The following is an 18,325-nucleotide window of genomic DNA, read 5'->3' as shown; positions in this document are numbered from 1 at the left end:
GTTAGACCGATACTAGAATACGGATCAATAGTCTGGAATCCACGATGTCAAGTTCATGCAGATAGGCTTGAGTCAATACAGAAGCAATTTTTACTTTTTTCTCTAAGGAATTTTCATTGGGACTCTGCGTAAAATCTTCCACCTTATACTAGTCGGTTAAGGCTTATCAATCTTCCAACTCTCGCTAGTCGCAGAGAAATGCTAGGCGTATTATTTATAGCTAAACTACTGAATGGACTAATTTCTAGCCCCTTTCTTTTGAACGAAGTAAACTTCAATGTCCCATCACGAGTGTCAAGACATTACAAACCTCTTCTTTTGAGGCAGTGCAGAACTAATTTCGAATTAAATGAGCCTTTTCGGTGTTTGTGTCATGATTTTAACTCTCATTCCTATCTTAACTCGTAACAAAATACAAATAAATAAAAAATATAAAAATAAAATCTTTATATGCTAAAAGCGTTAATTTATTTAACAATTTACTATGTATAATTCTCAACTGTTATGTATATAATACTCAGCTGATGATTTTTATTCTGTGCAGTTTTAGATCTCAACGCTTAACAATCCTCCGCCTATCAACAACTCGGCAAAAACAAAATCCGTGCGTCATGCGGATGCGCCCCTCGTGTCGGTTGGGCGGGCTTTGGAGGGTATTAATCCGTTGGGTTAAAAAAAAAAGTCTAGCGCAACGAGTACTGTTCTATATTGGGGGTTTTGGTTTAAACCGCAATTTATCTGGGTGCTAACGGCGTTAAGCGTGGTGATAGTGCTATGGAGTTTTCGAAAGCAATGCTGATGATTGGCAAGACGCGAATTTGCAATGAAATAAGAAAGCAGAATGGCTTCTTGGCTACTGGCGATAGGAGAGATATCGGACGATAAGAATCTCATATGTTAGCTGGTTTCCTAAGTTTTAATAGCGGAACCACCTTGGATATTTTCCATTTTTCGGGGATGACGAAGGTGGACAGCATCGGCATGGCTATGCCGTCTGGGACTACTGCTTTAGACGGTTTAACATGAACGATGGCATCCTCAACCTCTTTGGCGGATGGTAATTGGGTACGCGCTGTATTTATGCTTGTGTGCGCGTCTGTTGGCCCACCGTCTGACTTTGTCTACCGTAGAATGCATTACATATTGTCGGCAAAAAACGCTCACGCATTTTTTCGCATGCGACAGCACTTTTTCGCCAAAGACGATGGAGATTTTGTCACTAGTCTTTAGGCTTAGTCGGCTTCAAAGGGACTTTACGGTGGATCATAGCTTACCTACACCGGCAGAGAGGTTACAATTCTTTTAGTGCTTGTCCCATTTCGCCGGCTTGTGTTCATCAACAATAGCGTTGGTTCATATCCCTTATTTGGGAGTCGCCGGGGTCGTGCTGTCTTATAAGGTCACTTTCTTTCGCTTGACGGGCATCAGTCGGGATATGGAGGGCAGAAAACCGATTTTCGGTATAAGTTTTGTAATCATACCACTTTCCTTTCTTAAAATTGATTAAAGTGCGTTTTTCGGTGGTGATGAAGGGTGCAGATCGCTCGAGCGAAAGGAGTATGGGTAGGTGGTCGGAGGCCAATATTACCATCGGCTGCCAGTTGACGCAGTTTACCAGTCCTGCGCTCACGATTGATATATCCGGCGAACTGTTATAGCTCCCTATCATACAAGTGGGGGCGTCTCCGTTTATCGTGCAGACCGTCGTTTCTTCCATTTGGTTCGCCAACAGCCCCCTGCTGTCCGCCTGTAGGTTAGAATGCCATAGATGGTGGTGGGCATTTAAATCGCCTAAGATAATGCGATTATCGCCAGTGAGAAGTGCGCTGATGTTAGAGCAGTATCCACTTGGGTAGCAGGTGGCAGGAGAGATGATTTCTTAATTTACATCGCCTGACCGGACAGGGGGTTTCCGTCGCGAAGACCAGAACATCTAGGAAAGTGGCACCGTCCAAGGCAGGAGCTGCATTGGGCGGATGTCGCAAACATATATATTCTGTGTTGGCAAACGGTGCAAAAGGAGGTAGAGACTAAGAGTCTGTCGGGACATCGGGTTTTGGGATCTAGCCCAGAACAACCTGTCCGATGCAACCATCCCTTGCACGAGACACACTGACAATAGTATGACCGTCCTAAAAAGGTTATTTTCCGGCAAACGCAGCAAAACCATTTCTCTGTACTTGGATCAGATACAGGTCCCGGATTTGGTTTGACACCTTTTCGAAGCAAGAGAATATGGCGCAGTCCCGCTGCAAGGATCTGCTGGGTCAGAATTTGTGGGAGGGACGCAACAAATTAAATGGGGTTACACTGAAATGACAGGCCATGGTCGGGAAAAATCCCGAGTCGCCCCGGTACATACAACCGGCTGCCTCGGGAAGTATCGTTAATTCAAGAACAACATGCGAAAATGTTATGTTTCGTTTGTGTTTCGCCAAGCTTAAAAATTGTTTCGAAGAATAACACTTTGATAAATAAATATTTTTTCGAAAGCATCAATGTTTAATTGATAATAAGGCAGTTCAGCTTTGTGCATTTGATATTTTGTAGCATACCTTGAGATTCACACATTTGTACAAACATATACTCTGACTAGTTTCAGTATGTCTTGAGATATATTGACTCTTACATACATATTAATTCATTTGTACACACATATATTCTCACGCGACACGAGAGCCTACGCCGTGCGCCGTCTAGTAACTTGAAGCTTATTATTTTTCAATTTAAAGCTGCATACAAATTATTCCCACAATATATTTATGCTTACGATGCATTTCCCACAACTACTTCCGTTTTGTTTAGATTGCGGTTCCCAGGGACCTGAATATATATGTATTAGGGCGGGTCGATTTGTGGGGAGGCAAAAAAATCGCCCATTTCTCTGTGAAAATCATATTCTAGGGATCAAAATAAGAAACTTTGCCGAAGGAACCATACCTCTAAAACGAATTCGTCGGGGACAAACCTTTCTATCCCAAACTTCAAATCAGCTGGCAGTCGAAGGTCATTGCCAAAATTACCTTTGCGGGAGTTTGGCCCGTTGTCTCATGCAATGCCAATCGGTAAGCCATCAAGAATAACGATATGTGTGTACCCACTCTTTATGGAACTTGTCTACTACTTTCTTTAAGTGCTCCTCCAAGGTTCTATTGAATCGTTCCACCATACCATCGGACTGAGGATGCAATGCATTTGTCTGTGTTTTTCGAATGCCCAATTTCTTACACATTTCTTGAAACATCGCTGATTCGAAATTCCCGCCTTGGTCAGAATGTAACTCCATTGGTACACCAAGCCTTGCAACCCAATCGTTTTTAACCACTTCTGCTACTGTTTCCGCTTCTTGATTTGGGATTGGGTATACCTCTGGCCATTTACTGAAATAATCCATAACCACCACTACGTATTTGTTTCCGCGGTTGCTAGTAAGAAATGGACTTGCGACATCCATGGCGATCCTTTCAAATGGTGCACCTGAAATATACTGCTTCATCTGGCCATGACTTCGTGTTTTGGGCCCTTTCGCTCTGCTGCAAACCTCGTAGTTCGCAATCCACTAGGTGACCGATTTGACGGCAACCAACCCAATATAATCCCTGCTTAATTTTCTCGAGTGACTTCGTGATTCCAAGATGACCTCCGCTTGGACTATTATGCAGCTCGCTGAGCACGTCAGGAATCCTTTTCCTGGGCACAAATGTCAATTCTAAACTGCTCCACTGTGCCCAATATGAATTCGCAATGGGACTCTCTGCTGACATCTCCTCTCTATTTGGTCTTTCGTTTCGTTCGCGCCCTTGCATACCATGTGACAGATCTGTATCTTCTAGCTGACACTTCCTTGTCCCATTCATCCGTAGACGTTATAGTCATTAGCCGGGCATCTATAATGTCTTCTTTAGCCTCAGCTTTGGACAGTGTTTGCATTGCAAAATACATGGTCTTCGTGACATTGCATCGGCATTCCCATGGGTACTACCTTTCCGATGTTCAATGGAAAAGTCATAGTTTTGCAGACGCTCGATCCACCGTGCCAATTGTCCTTCTGGATTACGGAACTGCAGAAGCCATTCTGCATCTGTATCTACAATAAACGTTGCTCCTGGAATCGGATATGCCAACATTCGGGCAGTGCATAAACGCTCTTTCAATGTTTGGAAAGCCACTTCTTGCTCCTTCGTCCATTCAAAAGCTTTATTTTTTCTTGTAAGCTCGTGGCGGCTATGGGCTACGCTGGAAAATTTGGTACAAATCGGCGGTAATATGTGCACAGCCCAAGGAAACTTCTTAAGTCATGAAGATTCTGTGGTCTTGGCCAATCCTTCACGCTTCTATCTTTTCATTCGCAGTAGAGATGCCCTCTGTCGTTACCTTAAGACCCAAATAGTTTACTTCCTTTTTAAACAGCGAACACTTTTTGGGACTTAGTTTCAGACCAGCGCCAGCTATTCTCTGGAAAACTTCCTCTAAGTTTTTAAGATGTTCATCAAAGTTCTTGCCCAATACGATGATGTCGTCCGAGCATGTTTTCCAATGTAGTCCTTTCATTACCTGGTCCATGGGTCTCTCAAAAGTAGCTGGTGCATTACAAAGCAGTGTTTAAAAAACTGTGTGAGCTGTCATGTTATTTGATTTTGCTTGTGCTTGCGCTTTTGAGAAAAACAACAGTCTCATCTAGCACAAGCAAAAAACGAAAAGCGAAATAAATGAAATACCGTAAACAGTCTCACTTTCGTATATTTAATTATTGATATTACTGCGGCTTTCCTCAGTGCCCACAGTCGCTGTAAAAACAATATTTATGATTTTAACAGTCGCAAATATTAACAGCCGCAGAAATTAACAATCGCAAAAGGCAGCAGTCGTGAAATATGAAAATCAACGCTTTTTCCAAACTGCAAGCGACTGATATTTTGCGTTTGGTTATGATTTTTGTTTACTAAGACGAGGCGCTACAGCGTTGTACGTAATACGCTGTATCAACACTATTGATTTTACAGCGACTGTGGCCACTAAGGAAAGCCGCAGTAATATCAATAATTAAATATACGAAGGTGCGACTGTTTACGGCATTTCATTTCTTTCGCTTTTAATTTTTTGCTTGTACTAGAACTGAGATTGTTGTTTTTTCTCAAAAGTGCAAGCACAAGCAAGTGTTCGTATTAATAAGTCGACGAACAGCAAAGTCTGAAAATCGAAATTTTGGTGACTTACTATTCCGACTGCAGTTTTTTAAACACTGTTACAAAGTCCAAAAGGCATCACTGTAAATTGCCAAAGACCATCACCGACACTGAAGGCTGTTTCCTCCTTGTCTTCCTGGAGCTGTTCACAATTGATTACTACTTCAGCCTCTTGGCATCTTTCCAAAATAGCTCCTCTGGTCAGTTTGAGTGGTGACTTGAACTCATTGGGTACTCTTACCGGGATACGTCCATCTTGTTTTGTTATATCCAGGGTTTTTCTACAAGTACATTCGGCCTTCATTTGTTTTCTGCTTCGACAACCCACAATTTGTTTGTCCCACAATCTGCAACAACCTTTGCCCAGATGACTGCTTCTGATTTTGGTGGTATTTGCTGACTCTCTTCCACCAGCACTCGATTACTGCTGTAGTCTCTCTCGTAGCCGAAATAAAGTGGCACATCCATGTTCTTATATCGCATCGTCTTGCTTTGCATGTCGATCTTGATGCCTTGGTCTATTAAGAAGTCCACTCCAATTATGATTTCATCAACAATCTCTGCCACTATAAAATTGTGTAGTACCGTGATGTTTCCAATTGCGACTTCACATGCTACTGCTCTTATAACCTGGGTGTCTTCTCCTGTGGCTGTACGCAATCTTGCTCCATGCAATGGTCTTATATTTTTGTTAATTAAATGCGATCGAGTGATGGAATGAGATGCGCCCGTATCTGCAGTCAGTAAACTATCCTTTCCATCCACATGTCCTCCGACAGTAAGATGGCTTGACCTTCCAATTTGCGAGATAGAAATTATGGGGCAATCAATTGCGGGAGCCAGCTGTCGCCCCTTGCGGCTGACTCGAGTTTAACGATTGAGTGGACTTGGAAATTTGCTCATCTCCTTCAGCTCTGCGTTTACGGCCACCCACATTGTTGGAACGATTGGGGTTGGTGCTGCAATAACGTCCAATGTGCCCTGACTTCCCACACTTAAAGCATTTGATTGCATCATTATTCTTCTGTTGCGTTCCCTTTAAAGCTTCCAAAATTGCGTCTACCCACTCTGGTCTTTCTACTTCCACACGATGAGCTTGGTAACGGTTTTGCAACTCAATTTGGTATATCTGTTTTCTATGCTCGCTGCCGTAACGTATCTCGACAGCGGCCATCAATGCTTCATAACTGTTCATTTCGTACTCTGGAATAGTCTGTAAGATTTCCGCTCCAGGCCCTTTCAATGCCACGAACAGTGCAGCAACTTTATCTTCCGCATTCCAGTTGTTCACTGCTGACGTCTTCTCAAATTGAATCTTAAATTCCTGGAAAGGAACAAAGCCGTCAAAGGATGGAGTTTTTACCTTCGGATTGCTTGCTGAAACAGCTGGGCGATTTAGTTTCAACTCTTGTATACGATCTCTCAAAGCATCCACCTCGGCCTCGATTTTTTCCTCAAACTGTGTTATTTTCTCGTCCATACGTGCTTTGAGTTTTGATGATATACGCGCCTCTTGCGCTTCGAGTTGTACTGTTATGCGTGCCTCTTGTTCTTTCAGTTGTTTCCATCTTTGAAGTAATCTGTGTCGACATTTCTGAAATACGCGTTTCTTGTGCTTCAATCTTTGATGTTCTGTTCTGCCAGTTGAGATGTTATATTTGTCTTTTGTTCTTCCAGTTGAGATGACATTTGGGACGACATTTCTGAAATGCGTGCCTCCTGTGCTTGCATCTTGGATGTTATGCGTGTCTCCTGTGATTCCAGATGGGATGCCACTGTCGATGTTTGAGCAGATATTGCAGCCAATATCATTTTCAAGTCTGTGCTCGTAACTGTCTGTGTTTCAGTTTTCTCCTCCAATTTTGTTGTCTCATCGCCATCAAGATGAAAGACACACTCTTCCACGTTAAATCCTTCTGATTCCTTTGCCTCTCGTAGTCGTGCCTGAAGTTCGAGTTTATTGCCCGTTGTATTCAATCCACGGCTCTCCAACTCCTTCCTCAGTTGCTGGATCTTCAATTTACTCCACTTTGCCATGTTCAAGTTGTACTCTGCAAATCTGGAATTTATTCAGCAGTTCCTCTTCTGACACCAATTGTAACGAATTTAGGGAAACTAAGCTTATTTTTTTACACCTTCTGCAACCGTTAGAATGCTAAATTGTGGAATAAATAGCTCCTATATTCAGTAATGCAAAATGGTATTTATTAGATTAGTTTGGGAGTAGGACAATTATACTTCAAAATTATACTTCACTTCGTAACTGATAGCGTGTTTAAATCAAACTGATTACTGACTACTCAGTAGGGTGGAGTGATACCCTATAGATTTTTTTTTTTGTAATGGCCTAGCAATGAAAAGTTGTCGTTATAAGAGTTAACCAAAACTACCAAATATTATTTTCGTAGGATGGCGTTTTGAGGTGCCCCCAGCCCCAAAAAGTTGAGCAAAATAATCGCGATTTTACAAAGCTCATTATTTACATATTTATTTTATTTCTTTTTTAATATACATAATTTAGTAAAATTAAATTGTGCAGTCGCCGTGTACTGGTACTTACTTCTTACGTATACGAACTAAGTTAAATAACGAGTGCACGGCTACAAGGTTCTGCTAAGACTAAGTTTATTAACTTTAATAGACAGTTACAGAGTAGCTCATTGATGTATGATTGGAGAAAGAAAGAAGAGAGAGAAATTAGCGGTAGAATATAAATATACTTATATATATGATATTTATGTTATAAAGGCGTTAACAGACTATAGCTATAAGTATGTTCATGTTATTCTAATTTATATACGGTGGCACTACACCATCCTTCCAAAGGAAAGAAGGCTGCATCAAGTTGATCAGGCTTGATACAATCATAGTCCCGCTGTCAGGGCTGTACACTAATTGAACGAACTGAACGAATAACTTTTTAAAATGGTAAGTTATATTTTTCCCCTTTTTTTTTATTCGTTCAATTCAATCAATTTGAGTGTTTTATTGAAAATGTAAAATGTAGGTACGTAATTCAAAATTTGTTTTTTTTTTTCATATATGTATAAGTTTAAGAATTTGTTCAGCGCTAATCTTAAAATTCATAGATACATATGCGTGTGAACATATATTTTAAGGCTAAAATTGTACATATCCATTTTATTCATTTATTTATTTTTATTTTTTTCAATTAATTTTCCCTAATCTATTTTTGTGTATCGTTCTAGATTTTTTTTGTGTTTCATCAAAGATTGTGACATTAACACCGTCGACCTTTTGAACCTGAATTGGGCCTTCATAGAGGCTGTTATGTTTTCCGTAAGGCTGTCTTTCGACTAGTACCAAATCATTTATTTTCAAATTTAACGGTCGCGCGCCCTTATCATATAGCAACTTGTTTCGAGCTTTGTGTTTACTTATCAAACTCTTTGCAAGATTTTTGCATCCTATACTTCATTTCTTTAGCATAGTTATCAATATTGTAAATAGGATCGATTGTAACAGTTTGTACCTCTTGCGGTAATATAGCGTTTTTGCCGAAAACTAACTCAAATGGCGTTATTTTATTATCGAAAGCTGAGTTAACGGTTACGTTATGATGAAATGTGAAATATTTTAAGTAGGTATCCCAGTCAGAAGATGTTTCATTCAAGTGCGCGAAGATATTCATTAAAAACACGATGGTTACGTTCTATTGTACCGACTGTTTCATGGTGGTAAGCCGTAGAAGTCATGGTTTATTTTTAAAATATTACATAATTCGTTAAAGATTTCGTTTTAATACTCCGTGCCTAAATCCGTTCTAATGACATTCATTACACCGTAGGTATGTAAGAATGAACCCTTCGAAAATGGCTTTGGCAACAGTACTGGCTGTTTTATCAGGTATTGCTATGGTTACAAGATATTTTGTTAAATCACATATCAAGGTAACAGCGAACTTATTACCAATATCAGAGGTTGGTAAAGGGCCGATTGTGTCTACTACAACAACATAGAAAGGCTTTATTGGTGTTGCCGTAATAACTAATTTTTCTTTATTTTTGGGCTTAACTTTATTGTGTATGCAATCCGCGCAGAGCTTCACAAATTTAGATATATCTCTCGTCATATTTTTTCAATGAAACTTTGTTCTCAGTTTCGCGTATAGCTTTTTTGTTCCACAATGACCGCCTGATAACGGGTCAGTGTGGTAAATGGTCATCAACTGTAGTTTTTTGTCGTTATCAGTCACTGTTTCCACCGGGTCAGTTAATATTATTTCTAATGTTTTTCGCATGTCATTTCCTTTGGCTTTCAGCTCGGATATGGAAATATGTTTAAAAATTATGTGTGTTGATTTCCGTGCTATCAATAAAAATCTTATAGCTGATAAATTTCCTTTGCCTCGCGTTGATGATATCTTAGATAATCTAGGCAGAGCAACATTTTTTTCCACGTTGGGACCTTTTCTCAGGATTTCATCAAATTCCACTACATGTTGACTCGCGCGATATCACGTCATTTAGTACTGATCGAGGTGCTTTTAGATGGAAGGTTTTTCCATTTGGATTAAATGTTGCCCCCAATTCATTTTCACGAATGATGTCCATAGCGTTTTCGGGAATTTCTACGAATGAAGCATGTTTGTATATTGACGATATTATTGTCATTGGATGTAGCGAAGAAGATCACTTAAAAAATCTTAAAAAAGTTGTTGATACCTGCCGAACATTTAACCTTAAATTAAATCCACAAAAATGTAACTTCCTTCGATCCGAGGTAACATTCCTAGGTCACAAATGCTCTTCAACCGGAATTTCACCGGATAATTCAAAAATTTACAAAATCCAAAGCTACCCTATACCGACAGATAAAGATTCTTGTAGGCGATTTGTTGCTTTCGCGAATTACTATCGCAGGTTTATACCCAACTTTGTTTTGCTAGGAGCACCATTAAATGCACTAAGTCGAAATAACGCACAATTTTTCTGGAGTGATGAATGAAAACATTCATTTGAATGTATAAAAATGGCCTTGAAAAAATTTTGCAGTATCCTGACTTCACAAAAAAATTCATTGTAACAGTCGATGCATCAAAAACAGGTTGCGGCGCAGTACTAAGCCAACTCCATGACGGCAACGATTTACCACTGCATTTCGCTTCTAAATCCTTTAGCAAGTCTGAGCAAAACAAGTCTATTATAGAGCTAGAACTGTTAGCGATTTACTTCGCTATTAAGCAATTTCGACCATACATATATGGAACGCATTTCACGGTTAGGGCAGACCACTTTCGCGCATTTCATTTTCTGATTTAAAACAAGAATTTAAACACATTCTGGCAATGAAAACTCGGTCAATGACGAAAAAATTCCAACAAAATACAAACAATGAAAGTCACACTTTAACAGAGAAAGTTATGGTGTATGACAAATTCGAATTCGAATTTTCCAAAAAAATACCGAAAATAAGATCTCAAATATGTTATGATGAAAATAAAACAAATTTTAATATTATTATATTTGCGCATATTAAATCCAAACACATTTTTTAACTAGTGTTGCTACTTTAACGAAACTCTGAATTTAGATGATTTGCTTTCGAGGTTGCAAAAGGCGGCCGACAATCAGCACTTTAAGAAAATAGAATGGCCAAAAGATGACTTCACTGCTTTTTTTTGGAACTAAAATCAGAGGACTGTTGTAGTTTGAATTACTTTCTTCTATAAGATTATTTTTTACTTGCCTATCAATTTCCTCTCGCTGCGAATAGGGTAATCGGTAATTTTTCATATAAACTGGCGTTGCATCCTTTACTCAAAGTTTTTGCTCATACAAATTATTTATTGTCATTACGTCATCCTTTAATGCGAATATATCTGCCTATTGAAGGCATAGGTTTAATAATTTTTTTTTTTTCAGTGCTAGGTATTTGCTCAGTAAGTATATTTGTAAGTTCGCTTATGCGTTTTGCATCTGCTGTTGTTTTATTAATAAAATAAACATTGCTACTGTTGGCAATACACCTTGCCGTGAAAACGCCGTGGCAAAGTTCCTGCGATTCTATGAATAGCTGTCGGTTGGGTTTCCCTAAGTTAAAGACACGGTACACCTCACACCTGGGTGGTATGATGCATGTATTAACGTTTGTACTATGTAAAATTGGAATCTCAAATTTTTGGTTATTTAACCAAAAGGAAAGACGATCATTTGCGTAATTTATGTTGCATCTGTATGCTTTGAGAAAATCTTTACCAAGAATGGCATCAGAAGGGATGTTAAAATTGTCTGCAACGACATGTAATGTATGTTTAAAAAAGTCATTGGGTGTTGTTAAATTTGTTGTTATTTTTCCAAGAGTCAACACTGTACCTGATGTGACACCTTTTATATTTATTATATTATCTCTGTCCATGGGCGTATCTTTATTTAAGGCGGAAAGTTTAATTAAGGAGATGTCTGCTTGTGTGTCAACAAGAAATGTGCACCATTTGTGGGAATCGGTACATCCTAACTCAACAAAATCTGTGTAGTTTAAGTTTAAGCAATATATGGACACTTCGCCTTGTGTGTTGGCCGCATTTACTCGGTTTGCTCCCTCAGTGTTCGCTCCTGAGGGGCTTCCGCATTTAAAGTACGGACATTGGTTTGTCTATTGTTGTTGGTATGTCTTGAATTATTGTTATAGTTGTTATTGTTTCTGCCGCTAGGAAATCTTTGAGTTTGTCTCGAGTTATTGTTAGAAAAATTTGCGTTGCTGTTGTGGTTTTGCCTATAACCTCGACTACTGTTGTGACCTCGACTAAAGTTATGCCCATAAGATCCCCTTTGATTGCCATGGTATGATCTAAAGTTATTACTGGCACGAGCACGAAACGCCAATACCTGTCTTTCTTGTACTTCATTGTTCTGTTCGACGATTAATTTTGCTACAACATCTTTCGGGTTTTTAAAATGGGTTGAGGCAGGGATTGATTTAACTAAGCTTGATTTGGCATTTAGTCGGCAAACGTTGACAGTTTGCTCGACTGCCATCTCGTGAGCTTTTGTTTGTGTTATGCCTTCAATGATTAAAGAACGTTCAAGAGCCTCTGATAGTTCTTCTACACGTTTAGAAAAATCCGAATAATTATTGTTGCTTACATGTAGGGCTGCGATTTTGCATGCAACAACCTTTGAGTTGTCAGGCTTTATTCGTGCTCGTAGGGAAAGTTTTATATCTCTGGTAGAAGAAATACTCGTAGGAAGAGCTTCTCGAGCTTTTCCTTCCAGTTTAGATTTCAAATATGATATTAGGGTGGGTATTAAGTTTTCCTCAGCTAAACTTTCAACAAGATCTATTTTATTGATAAACGATTCGAGAGCCAGTGGATCCCCGGAATAATTTTCACGAATTATAGACGCACACATTGTTACAAATGATTTTTTTTTGCTCTACGGTGGCCATATTTGAATTTTCAGAAATACTCGCGTTTGGTTTTTTAGTGAATACGTATTGCTTATCTTGGAAAGTAAGTAAATTATCTAAATTATCTAACGCGTTTAAGGAAGCGTGCCGTTTAATATTTTTTCCGGAAACTTGCAAAGTATCATATACGAATTCGTCACCTGATTCGTAATCTTTAATAATATCTTCACGCAGTAATGAAGTAAAATCTTGTGGAACCTTTATTGTGCATTCTAGCTTAGCAAAACATTTGATAAGCTGCTCTCTACAACGTACTATAATATCGTTAATGGATTTTACGTCAACACTTGAAATGTTTTCTAAGTTTAAAGATATAATAGAATTATACGATTCGATAACTAATTCTTTGTATTCTGTTAATTTTTCTTCCCTTGTAGATAATAGGCGACTTTGAAAAATTCGTTTGGTGATTTTTAAAAATTACTCTTGAGCTTCTTTTGCCCTTACTTCAATATCACTCATAGCAATTGAATAATTTATCGTGAAAATCCTACACACCCTAATTCAGTTTGTTCAAAAAGTGACTTTGCTAATATTGCTGTTTTTCATTTTAATATATTTAAACTATTGGTTTAAGAAAAAGCCCTAGTAATTTTTTTTCTTTATTATTCCTTTATATGTATGTATGAATTGTATGTAAAAATGTTGTATTAATATATGTACATATATGTGAAAAGAAAAATGTTAGTAATTTAACTTAGCTGTACCACTGTAACTCCTCTTCGCTGTCTTGTCTGTTGTTGTCTCTGCCCGCGTTTACTGCTTTTTACTTCATGCCTTCGTTGTTGTATCGGTTGATGCTTGGACTCTCTGCTGCTCTTGCCGGATATCGCTTAGCTGTTGCAACTGCCGATTTGCGCTCTGACTTCCGTTGTTTTGCATATTGGAGAAATATTTAATGTTTGTTGTATTGAAAGTAATAATTTTTTCTTGATGTTTTAATTTTGTATTATCATGTGTACATAATAGAGGTTTACGCCGACCACTTTATCGGCGGCGGCAGCGTGGGCGGCGCGCCGGCGTACGCCGGTATTCTTACTTTAAAAAGCTTGATTTTTCTATTTAAAAAATAGTATTTAGGAAAGGTTTTGTTTGTATGTATTTAATGAAATAAACGTGTTGACCATTTCGGAAAGATCCGGGGTTTTTGCCTCAAGATCTCGCAGACCGTTCAAAAGTTTTCAGGAGTAGCTCCTTGCGGAGGGATTGCCCCTCCTTCACTTTCTCCAGAGGCTTCGAACCTAACCCCGGTCTTTCGAATTGGTAGTGCTGGGTCTGCTGAAAATAAATAGAGATACATAAAATAGCCACACTTTTGTTTGCATATCTCGTGCAAAGCGTAGTTTCGCCTAGGGTTAACTCCTAATAATCGTCGCGAACACTATTTCTTAAAATCATTTGTGGCTCCTTTGCGGTCACGCACAAAGGCGACTTACGGTTGCTATTAATGGTCTATTAATACTCATGACTCTCGTGGCACAGGGCGCCTCCAGTTTTTCGGCTGTTTTTAAGAGCTACAATTCCCGATGTGCGAACAATAGCAATCCCGACCACCAGTCGCTACCACGCCTCCTGACCCTCACATCATATGCCAGCTATAGGACTGCGACTTCGAACTCATACCTTCGTCGACGTCACTTTCCTAGAAGCTCTAGGTGTAGCACCGAAGGCTTTCCAACGGATGCTTTTGTCGCGCTTTGCTGCCGAGCTACACCAGAGAAACACCTTGAAACATTAGGGAGTGACTATTCGGCCAAGGACGCCGCCTTCGAAATCATAAGCAATCTAAGTGGAAGTCATTGCGTAATCGGTGAAAATCGTAAAATACTCGGCGCATCTACATAATTAAAATTTTACAAGGACCCTAAATACAATTTTTAAAATGTAGACCAAAGTTTGCAGACGTTTGTGTTCACATCATTTATTTCAATAGTCTTCGTTAAATCAAAACGATATTTTAGAATGAAAGTCGACCGATTTTAAGTTGAAAGATGTTTACTGCTGTTTTCCGGCCTTATGATATAAGAGCTCATTATGGATGACCGCGTAGCTTCAGTTTTCAGACTAGTTCGACGGTCCACTACGTTAGGGTAATGGCACACACAGTCATTAGTTCGAATGTCTTGGGAAAGCTTTTGCTTCACCACTATGACCTGGTAAATATATGTGCCTACGTATTCACATTTGTAAAAGGAGCCGTAACGTGTAGGTGATATTTAAACTTGGTTGATAAGCTTTAATCAATGTGATTCACTCCAAGAAACTAGTTTTGGATAGGGCCGCCAACTTTATGTCAAACCGGGAGACTTGGGTGTTGAAGGATGAAGTGTGAAAATTAAAATTAACATTTCAGATGCTATTTTATAGTTTCGCAAATAAACAATAGATTTTTTAATGTAATCCCAAATGACTTTTCAAAACCTTCTCATTCGTACATATATCCTCAACTTAAGTATGAGGTAAGAATCAGTTCAAAAGAGTGTTTATGCCCCTAGAACCTACTAAAGGATTTTGCATCACTGATTTGGCTTATTCTTTCAGCCAATCGCAATATAAAATTTTGTTTTATAAATCGGCACCTTTTTGCTTTTTTAACAACTTGAGGGCAATTTGGAACGTCTTGGGTTATTTTATTTGAATTCATTGTTCATTATTAATTTTTTGAAAAAAAAATATGCAAAGTGAGCATATAAATCTCTACTATATATTTGTGAAAGTATGTCTGTATGTATGTTTGAACTTGCAGCCCAAACCGCAGAATGGAATCGAACGAAATTTTGTCATGACATACCCTGAGTGCGTCAATCTATGGTAGGCTATATAAAAAGTTTTCGACAAGGGGGCGTGGCACCTCCCATACAACTGGAATTTTTCGTAGTCAATATATCTGAAAGTATTAAGGCTAGACGACTGAAATTAGGTGAGTGGTTATATGAGACCAATCCCTACCCACTCAAGAAAATCTGGGTATAACTAAAAAGGGGGCGTGGCACCCCCCATACAACTGGAATTTTTCGTTGTCAATATATCTGAAAGTATTAAAGCTAGACGACTGAAATTAGGTGAGGAGGTATATAAGACTAATCCCCTCGGGAAATATTGGGGATAGCGAAAAAGGGGTGTGGCATCTCCCATTCAAATGGAGGTTGGGATTAGTCTAATATATTAGTCTATATAGTACTGCTTTTATTTATACCCGAACGATGTCGGGTACTCTGCTAGTTTATTATATATATATAACTTTTCTTTTAGTGTTTTGTTTTAATAACTTGGTGAAATGGGTGATGCAATGTTCGTGTTAAGCTGACATCGAAAACGCTTGTTTTTTTAAATAACTTTTGAACAGTTAGAAAGAGTTAAATTTCGCAATTAGTTTCTTATAACTGGCAGTGATGCGCATCTGATGATACCACTTTCGACCATATCCGACATGAACAATAAATGGCCTAAACAGTCTTAAACGAGTAGAAATTATAGTAACGCGCCGGACGCCGCCGCCGCCGCGCCGATATTTTTGACATTCGGCGGCGGCGTGGGAAAAACGACCCTAATCGGCGGCGGCGTTTATCGGCGGCGTATATCTCTAGTACATAAGTAGCCGTTGCGTATTTTATATGTATATATAGGTATTTCTTTCCCGTTTTGTGCCGTCTATTATATATTTTAAGTACATTGACTTTGCCGGATTTAAAATTCTTACGGTTTGTATGTTTCCTATAGTTAATTTTTACATATTTGTATAGCCGTGTTAGTTGCTTTTGTTTTCTTACTTTATGTAGTTGTAATTTTTGTTTAGCAATTATTCACTTTTTAAAAATTGTTAAAGTGTTATCTTTTATTGTTGTTGCCTTCTTTTAGCTGAACTCTGTTCCATTTTTTTCTCTGAACTTTTTAATAATTTAATCGTTGTAGGTTTTATATATTTTTAACTTTAATGTGATGTTTGTGTACATATGTACTGCTTATTGCACACCACTCTGTTCGCCTTTGCATATTAATTAAACATTTGTGCATACGTATATATGCATTTTATTTGTTTTTCTAGACTTTTCGTCTCTTTTTTGTAGTTTTTTTTTTTTTTTGTATATGACACTAAGTGAGTAGATATGTTCAAATATATTATGTTTTAGTATGTAGCTTCTAATTTTACAAACACTCGTTCAGTTATTATATGTTCAATTTAATATATTTTATTATATCTTCAAATTAATTTATGTAACTTCTTTTCACACCTTTTTGTTCTATCACTCACTTACATAATTGTCTTTAAACGTTTTTTTTTGTTTTTTTTTTGTGTTCGCACAAACTTGTACAACTGTCGCGGTCGTCATGTACAGTCGCCGTGTACAGATACTTACTTCTTACGTATGCGGACTAAGTTAAATAACGAGTGCACGGCTACAAGGTTCTGATAAGACTAAGTTTATTAACTTTAATAGACAGTTACAGAGTAGCTCATTGATGTATGATTGGTACAAAGAGAAATTAGCGGTAGAATATAAATATATGATACTTATGTTATAAAGGCGTTAACAGACTATAGCTATAAGTATGTTCATGTTATTCTAATTTATATACGGTGGCACTACAACATATTACAACTAAAAAAGACAAATTTTAAATGGTGTTTTACAGTTTTTTGTTGATAACAGTATGTTTCTAATCAAGTGTATAAGTAAAAGTTTTACTGGCACATACTAGGCCATGAAAATCAGTATGCTTTGAAATCACACGCACGATAACAACAATCGAAAGTATATCAATGACAAAAAAAATGTGTACCCACCGTCGTTTTTAAAGTTTAGTTGCGTTCGGGCACCTCTAAACATACGATGAGTGAAATAAAAATTTTCAACCTTATTTCTCGTCTAGAAAGGCAACTTTCTGGAGGTCAGCCAAAAGCGATTTCGAAAAAAATTAATTCACTCCACCCTACTACTCAGCATGCTCTGCTTTTATACTCTGTTGCCTTGTCCACATATTTCTTCAAATGTCTAGATGTTTCTCATTCTAGAATCTTCTGCTTGGTTACCAATAAATTAGTTTAACCTAATTACAATATCACCCTCTTAAATAAATAGCAGCATTCCACTTTCATACATAAGTACTCACAAATCAAAAAAGAAAACAAATGCTAACGAACCAACAAGAACATAATGAATACATAAACAAATAAAAACCCCTTTTTTTGAAATCAAGTTACAAAATACTGGCACACGCCAAATAAATAAACAAAATAATAACGTAAGTATATACGGATACAAAAATTAATTGTGAAATGTTAATAGTGAATTGAATGGTCATGTATAATTAATTATCAAAATTATATATGACCATTCTTTCAAGGCGGGTGGTGTAGCATACCTTGAGATTCACACATTTGTAAAAACATATACTCTGACCAGTTTCAGTATGTCTTGAGATACATTGACTCTTATATATATATTCATTCATTTGTACACACATATATTCTGACGCGCCACTTTAGTCTACGCCTTGCGCCGTCTAGTAACTTGAATCTTATTATGTTTCAATTTAAAGCTGACCAAATGCTCGCCACAAGCCTTTATCTGCATACAAATTATTCCCACGATTTATTTATGCTTACGATGCATTTCGCACAACTAATTCCGTTTTGTTTAGATTGCAGTTCCCAGGGAACTGAATATATATGTATGTAGTACACTTAGTTCGTAGGTATTAGTGTA

The 18,325-nt window shown here is 38.0% G+C and overlaps 1 protein-coding gene across 5 annotated transcripts in view; it reads right to left on the bottom strand.

Moving 5' to 3' along the window:
* The window catches only part of RhoGAPp190 (Rho GTPase-activating protein 190), a 377,159-nt gene that overhangs the window by 277,985 nt on the left and 80,849 nt on the right, over positions 1 to 18,325 (bottom strand). The gene's annotated exons all lie outside the window — the stretch shown is intronic.

Source organism: Eurosta solidaginis, chromosome 4 (genome assembly GCF_040869045.1).
Source record: "Eurosta solidaginis isolate ZX-2024a chromosome 4, ASM4086904v1, whole genome shotgun sequence".
Lineage (NCBI taxonomy): Eukaryota > Metazoa > Arthropoda > Insecta > Diptera > Tephritidae > Eurosta > Eurosta solidaginis.
This window is presented reverse-complemented; position numbering and strand designations above follow the sequence as displayed.